The following is an 8630-nucleotide window of genomic DNA, read 5'->3' as shown; positions in this document are numbered from 1 at the left end:
ATAGATAGAATGGAGAAATTAATGAATATTTTTTCGATCTTATTTATATTAATATAAAGAATAGTTTGCCTCTGCACTAGGCGATTCATCATTTACAACGAGATATTATGCTTTTCCCCACACTTAATATGCTTTTATTTACATGGCCAGAAATTATACTCTCGCATGCAGTAAAACACCAAACCAGCGTCTCATCTAGCACATTCACGCAAATCTAAGAGGAGTCAATTTAGATCAATGTTTTCCATTTGAAAGCCTTACACTTCAGACTTGGACTGTATATTTTATAACTTGGAAACAAGTTATAAAAGAAAAAAAAAAAGGAGTTAGCAAATCCTTCTCTGCACACATTTGAATAGCGATTAGCTACTTTCTGAAAACGACAAAATACAGAGTTGGATTTGTGCGTTTCCAGGGTGTAGCTCTCGGTTTGGAAGGGGAGAGGAGGAGTTGGATCATTTTTAACCTTTATTTATTTTTTTTTTCCCCAGGCAAACCTTCCTTCGCATTGTCCGTCTTTTTTTTTTTTTTTTTTTTTTTTTTTTTTTTTTTTTTTTTTTTTTAACACGTTGTACGGCAAAGAGGCGACCTATTCCGCAGGCGAGCAGAGCCCATCTCTGCCTTTGAAAGGAAACAATTGAGCTTTGCAGTGGGCTGGTGCACCGGGGCGGGGGGTGTAGGGGGGTGTGGGGGGTGTGGGAAGGGAAAAAAGAGACACACACACAGGCAGAGAGAGAGAGAGAAATAAGGTGTTTCTAAATTCAAGGTCCTGTCCCCGGAAATTTCAAGCTCTGTCTATCGGGTTCCTGCAAATCTTTGTTATTCTACATGGGATCCTATGGGAAAGTGCATAGTGTCCTTTGTACTTTCAAAGGTCCTACAGGTAAAGACGCTTTTATATATATGTAATGTCGAAAAAGAAGAGAACTTCATCAGGAGACACTTCTGGTGGTGTTTGGTTGGCTGATGAGGAGGGTGGGCTTTTCTTTTTTTTTTTTTGTTCGCTTTGGCCTCAAATTAAAGCAGAAAGTACGAATTCATCCCTTTTCCCCTCAGCTTCTGCAGCCCCTCCCTCCCCGTTTCGAAGTGTACGTCTCCTTCTGAAAACTCAACCCTCAAAAGGCAAGAGACAAACAGCAGCCAGCTATTATAACAGGAGCTGGACAACGGTCTTGCTGGAAGTTGTTAAAGGAGAGAGGAGTTTGTTTTTATTCTCTCAGCACAGCCACCACTGCACAGAGGAGGAGCAGAAAAGGGCACATCTTTGAGTGGGTTGGACAGACCACTTCGAGGGAAGCAATAGTGTAAAATATATGCTGAAAAAGGAGAAAAGATATATGCTGTTTGCATGTAGATGTGCGGAGATATCCATGCCGCCACCCCACACACGCCCTCATGCACCTACACATCTGAATGGCCCTCTTAGAAAAATACCAGGCTCATAAAGGGACAGTTTGCCATCACTTTTGCTAAAGTCTTTTGAGTCATGTCCTGGAAATCTGGCACAGGGCAGAGTGAATGTGCTTCATGACAGCTAATGCTTTACAATTTCGTAGCACCCTGAATTAAATATGCTGTACGTGCTGGGGGAGAGGAAGGGAGGAAAAAAAGAAGCTAAAATAGATTTGGCGACCACTGGCTCTCTGCTGTCAGAATGGTATAGATAGTAAATGCTTACTTTCAGGTCCCACTATTATTATATTTTGCTTGCACTTGCAAAACATGACAAACTTGTCTCAGGTGATCATTTTAAAAATTAAATGGAACAAAGATTCTCCGCGGGTTTTGCGCTTGTTTTGCACCCCCCCACCCCCGCAGCTTCTTTAAGTATAGGAAGACTTGCACCAATTTATACCCGAAATATACAATAAACCCTGGGTCCAAAATGTGAGACACGTACTTAGAACTGACCATTACAAGCTATACTTTGAAACCTTAAAAAAAAAAGGGGAGAAACCAGCCGTTTTTTGGCAGTTTTGCAGCACGCTTTCACAATCTCTTCGAACGAAAGCCCCGGCAGTGAGGTGCGCAGGGGCACCGCAGCCTCAGCCTGGCAGCTGCAAATGCAAAGGAATATTTTATATTTTAAATTATTTTTTTAAAAAACTAAAAAGGCTACTTTTACACCTAGCCTTGGTGATGCCGGAGGAAGCCCTCCCCGCTTCTTCCAGCCGGAGCAAGGCCGGGCAGCGGCCCCGCGGAGCCGGGCGCGGCGGAGCGGCGTTGAGCGGGGCAGCGGCGCCCTCTCATGGGGGTCCCTTCCCGCAGCAGCTCCCTGCCCAAACCTCCTGCCTTCCCCCCCCGGTTATACCCATAGCTGGGAGTCACAGCCAGCCAAACATCTCCTCGGCTAGAAATGATGCTGATATCAGTGTTTCCTCCGTTAGGATAAAGCTGCAGGTTCGTATTTACGCTGATTTTTCCCTTAACAGACCGCTCAGTGTTTGAAGCTCTACCTTATAATCAGAATAAATCTTTTACAGCCCACTTTTAATGCAGTGTGTAGCTTGGGTCAAGTATCCAAATCATCCCAGCGAGATGTCTGTTAATAGCCCTGGGAGGGAGGGGATCTGCAACACGGTGATGGCCACTTCGGTGAGAAGTCACAAAACAAAAATCAATCTTAATTCAAGTTCTGCTCCTCTCGTTTCATGTGACGTTTCTGGGATTTTTTTTTTTTTTTTAACTTTGCCTGCACCTAGTCAAGGTCCTCTTACAGAAATGGACTTTCAATCCTGCTCTGCCTTTTAAATCCAGCGTGGGTCTCTATAATAAAGTATATACCCCTCCATAGCCAGCTCCCAGCAAATCCGTATTTTTGCGTCGATTTAAAAATGAATCCATTTATCCCAGCGCCCTCTGCTGCTCGCTGCAGGCTCTCAGGTAAAGGCAGGATGGTGACACTTCTAACTAAAAATGCAGGGTGTTTTTTGGACATGTTTGTTACCTTTTCTTGCAAAATAGCTTTTTTTTTTTTTTTTCCCCGACATTTTTCTTCCATATGTTCTCAAGTGTATTTCAGAATCCAGTATCTTTTATTAAAAAGTTTCTTTGTAATTTAATTCACAGAGGAAAAAAAATCATGAAATATTGCAGGTATCTCAAAATGTAGCTTAAAATTTACTACCTGCTTATTCATGGATTTACAAAAATCGCTGTTTTGCTGGGCATTTTATACCTTTTCTTTGTGAATAATACCAAGACTCATCTCCAAATAGATCCAACTACCTATTAGCCTGTTCCAATACTCGACGACCCTTTCAGTGAAGAAACTTTCCCTGATATCCAGTCTAAACCTTCCCTGGCACAACTTGAGGCTGTTTCCTCTTGTCCTATTGCTTGTTAACCGGGAGAAGAGACTGACATCCACCTCAGTACAACCTCCTTTCAGGTAGTTGTAGAGAGCAATAAGGTCTCCCTTCAGCCTCCTTTTCTCCAGACTAAACAACCCCAGTTCCCTCAGCCGTTCCTCATAAGACTTGTTTTCTAGACCATCAGTTTTGTTGCTCTTTGGACATGCTCCAGCACCTCAATGCCTTTCTTGTACTGAGGGGCCCAGAACTGAACACACTGATTTGTCTAATCATGATAAAAAATTAGCTCAGATGTCACTCATCTATCTGTGGTACTCACCTGGCCACCAGTCTTTGATAGCAGGAATCCCAACTTATGCAGCCCAGGGTACGGTTGGCTTTCTGGGCTGTGAGTGCACCTTGCATGCTCATGTCCATTTTTTCCTAATCTAGTTCTCCCAGGCCAAGCTTCGCACAGCCTGTGGGCTATTTGGAAAAGGGAGCCCCTCCAAGTGGTGTCTGTATTATTATACTGAGGAGAACTCTGGTACTTAAGTTTAATTATGTACCCTACTCATGTCTTGGTGTTTTATCCCTCTCTACTACCTATTTTTTCACAAGAAACCTGGGTACATGATGTCAACAAGAACCTGGACCTTGAGGCAACGTGATGGGATGCCTCACCAAACACCTAGGTGAAACTTTGGCATCCCTTCTTCAGAGCTGTTCTACACACTCCAAACTCTGGAGCAGGAATGACAATCAGATCTCCCAGGTTAAGAATTAAGAGTGTTTCAGGCCTTTTTTCTCGTGCCACTCTCTCAATCTTTATTTTGATCTGATGTAGGTGCTCAGCTTAAGACAAGGGTAGTGAACTTCAAATAAGTTCTTGGCTCCTTAAGGCAGAGAGCGCAAAGCCTTGCTCATGTCTTATTGTCCCTTCATATGAGCTTGGATTGCTCTATGTTGCTGGCTTGAATCTCCTTGTTTTAGGATCCAAAACTGTGTTTGTTATTTGAACAGGCATCCTGAGTGCTAGCTCCATGGCTTTCCATGATTGACAGGAAAAGGAGGAATTAGGTGATGCAAAGTTAAACTGAAGACTTTATGCATGATCTACCACTGGATGACTTATCCTTTGTAACTGAAAGGGGCTTCTGGGGAGTCCCAAGATCTGCTCTCACAGCTGCATGGTTATCCTTCCTCTCCACATGCACCTTTTGAAAATGAATTAATCCTTTCTAAAACCGTTTCCTCCTAGAAGCCACAAAAAAACAAACAGAGAAGTTGTTGAACTTGTGTCCTTAAAAATTTTAAACTAAACATATAAGAATATCTTTCAGTTTTCTGCATTGGGATATTGACACAAATTTGGAACTGGCTCATTCACCTGAATAAAGCATATTGGTTTTATTTCTTTATTATTCCCATTCCCAATCAAAAGGCACTGTACTTAAATAGTCACGTAATCAAGGACAGGCAAACTGCAGCCATTAAAGGGAGGTTTCCATTTTATTGGATGTTTAATACGACAGAAAGTTAGGAGATTCCATTTATATTTGTTTAATTCAGCTATGTTTATGTGGATACAAACTGTTTGTATATGTTTTGGCTGAAAAACAAGGTTTAAGTTATATTTATACAAGGAAATACACGCTTCACATTTCAGGACATAACCTGTAGAGTGAATTATCTGTGCTCAAGGTAGAGCATTTAAATTTCATGGCAGGCGAGAGTTAATCAGTTTTAAGGAAAGAGAAGAAAAATTAAGACCTGACCTGTTATCTGATTTCAGCATATTATTTTTCCCCAGTACCACACTCCCTCCCTTTCTTTTTTCTTCCTTGACTCTCTTAGCTTACTTTCTGGAAGTAGGCACTCAGATAATATGACCACAGGCACCGCTTTAGGGAGTTAAAAAAATTCTGGGTACATGAAAGGAGATGTAGCAAAGTCAGGAAACTATATCTATAGGGGAAACATATTTCAAGCTCCCAAAATTGCTTATAATATATCCAGAGTCAAACCATTCCCTGTATGCTCTCTTCAGTTTGTTCTTATACTACACTGTGGCCGTCAGGGACTTCAGCCCAAGTAATAGCAGGCTCCTAAATTAAAATTATCATTAACAATGGGAGGGAGTTAAAAGTCTCTCCCTTCCCTTCCCTTCCCTTCCCTTCCCTTCCCTTCCCTTCCCTTCCCTTCCCTTCCCTTCCCTTCCCTTCCCTTCCCTTCCCTTCCCTTCCCTTCCCTTCCCTTCCCTTCCCTTCCCTTCCCTTCCCTTCCCTTCCCTTCCCTTCCCTTCCCTTCCCTTCCCTTCCCTTCCCTTCCCTTCCCTTCCCTTCCCTTCCCTTCCCTTCCCTTCCCTTCCCTCTAGGTTAATAAATAAAACAGTGCCAAGGAACATTTCTGGATACTCAACTTTCCTGGTTTAGAGATTGATTTTAATAATAATGGATACAAACTATTCTGTGCCAGTTGGACTCATGGCACATAGTTCAGATACATCTAAAAAATTAGGCGCAAAATTCTTGTTTGGATTAGGTTAACTGCATCCTCACTGCCTTCCATGCAATATTCATTCTAGTGATAGAATATAGTATTAATATTAATACAAACATACAATTTAGAGTTGTAATCCTAAGGTAATTGTATATCATTGCTTTCATTATTATAAAGGCACAAGCACAATAAAAATCAATGTTTCCTGCCTAAAAGGCATAGGAATGAGCAAGTGTAAATGAATCATTTTAACAGCTCTGAAATTAAATATTTTGTTCTCCAGTATCAAAATGAGAAAGTTGAAAATTCAAATTTTGATCTTTCTCCCACCCCAGTTTTGAAATGATTTGAAATCTAATGATTTGATTTGGCTAGCAGAAGAGAATCTATGTTGCAAAAATTTTCAAGCACCTGCACTTTGATAATCAGATCTGTGTATGGAGTTTCAGAATACCTTCCTAAAACGGTAATGACGGTACTCCTTAAAAAAGGCTCACAGAATCACTACTCTGTTTTGCCAACATTGGTCTTCATTACTGAAGCTCAACATGGTCATTTTTTTCTCTGTCTAGATAATTAAAAGTTTCAGCCCACTTTTGTTTCAGGGGCCTTAAACTGGGTTTTATCACATGTTAAAATCACAAGAGCAGTTTCACAGTTCCCTGAATGACCAACCTCATTTCTATCTTTTTTTTTTTAATCTCTGATTACTAGGGTTGTTTCTAAATTTATGATGAATCTATTAGACTTCAGTGAAAACATAAACCAGAAATATCCTTAAAAACATGTAGGATATAAAAGAAGGACCCTTAATCAGTGTAGTGGAGACGGGTCTGGAATTCAGGAGAACGGTTCCCTCTCTCAGCCCTACTTGTATTGCTCCCGTCTGCATGACCTTGGTTCAGACCTGCTTCTTTACTGAAGCTCCATTCTGGTTTACCTTGCTCCCTTTTAATCATCAGTCCTTATCACACGACTAATTAAAAGGAACCTGATCATGTCCTAGAGGCGTGAACATCAGGAAGATGCTTGGCTGACAAAAGAAATAAAAGGGGTCCATGTTGCAGCAGCATGAACAGCATTCAGCAAAGTTCCTCATTGTGTCAAAACCCCTTATGCCGTGTAGGATCTCTTGTGCAAACACAAGGTGATGGTTCGCTTCTCTCATTCCCTAGGGGTTTCCATTTGTACATACTCTGAATATGGAATTAGTAGAAAGTAGAGCAGCCAATCTATCTTGTGTAAGTCATGAAAATAGCCACAGATAGACCAGAAAAAGGGGGACAGTCCCAGCTTCATAGAAACAAAAGGTGCAATTGCTCAGTTAATCTAACTCCTGCAGAACACGGGCCAGAAAACCTCTATGGATTAACTATTGAATGAGCTGCAGTGTACCTAGTAGAAGAATTAATAATTCTGTCTTGCTTTTGCTTTCTATGGCCATGGATATAAAATCTTTGCCTACCTTAACAAATTGTTCTTTTCTTAATCACTGTCTCTGATAAAGATCTGTTCTGGGTTTTGTTGAACTTGAAGCTTAAACATGTAAAATCTTCTGTTCAGGTATGGAAGAAATATCATTAAATATTCTTCTAATGTTCTTCTATTCTTCTAATGTTTTCTTCTGTTCTTCTCAGTTTTCATAGCCCATGATTAACTTTTACATGCACCTGAAGGGGTAGAGTCACCATCCCTGAAGGCATTTAAAAGACGGGTAGATATGGTGCTTAGGGACGTGGTTTAGTTGTGGGCTTGTCAGTGCTGGGTTAATGGTTGAACTTGATGATCTTTCCAACCAAAATGATTCTATGATTCTATGATCTTTTATCCCTTTTCAGTTCTCTGTATCACTTTGCTATTAAGACAACTAAATTAAGCTTGTTGTATATTTCATTATATGGAAGATTCTCTTATACTTCATAGGATCACAGAATTACCGTATGGTTGAGGTTGTATGGGACCTCTAGAGGTCATCTGGTCCAACCCCCCCTGCTCAAGGATGGACACTGTGCAATCTGTGCCAGTGTTCAGTCACACTTAGTAAAAGTGTGTTTCCTGATGTTCAGACAGAACATCCTTGTGTTTCATTTTGTGTCCATTGCCTCTTGTCCTGCCACTGGGCACCACTGGAAAGAGCCTGGCTCTGTCCTCTTTGCACCCTCCCTTCAGGTATTTATATACATTGATAAAATCCCCCCTGAACCTTCTCTTCTCCAGGCTGAACAGTCTCAGCTCTCTCATCCTTTCCCCATGAGAGATACTTCAGACTCTTAATCATCTCAGTGGCCCTTCATTGGAATCTCTCCAGTATGTCCACGTCCCTCTTGTACTGAGGAGCCCAGAACTGGACACAGTACTCCAGGTACTGAGTAGAGGGAAATTATCACGTCCCACCTGCTTCCAACACTCCTAATGCAGCCCAGGATACCATTTTACCACTTTTGTGGGAAGGGCATATTGTTGGCTCACGTTCAACTTGGTGTCCACCAGGACTTCTAGGTCTTTTTCTTCTAGGTCATAGCTTCAGACAATGCTTTGACAAGACATCAGTGATATCTCATCATTTTACTCAGTTCACTAACAGCTTTCTTGAAAGGGACATATCAGAAAGGAGCATAATATTCTACCTGTCATTGCTTCACATCTACGGCAGATACAACACAACCTTTCTGAATAAGCATATTATATCCTTTTGCTTATTAGACACAAGACTGTCTTGCCCTTCTGCCCTCAAGTTCAAGCTCATACTTAATGGATTGTCACCTATGACCAACAATTGCCTTTCAGAGTCACTGCTTTCCAGAGCAGAGTCCACCATCTCATAGGGAAAAGATA

This window comes from Nyctibius grandis, chromosome 1, assembly GCF_013368605.1.
Source record: "Nyctibius grandis isolate bNycGra1 chromosome 1, bNycGra1.pri, whole genome shotgun sequence".
NCBI classification, from domain to species: domain Eukaryota; kingdom Metazoa; phylum Chordata; class Aves; order Nyctibiiformes; family Nyctibiidae; genus Nyctibius; species Nyctibius grandis.
This window is presented reverse-complemented; position numbering follows the sequence as displayed.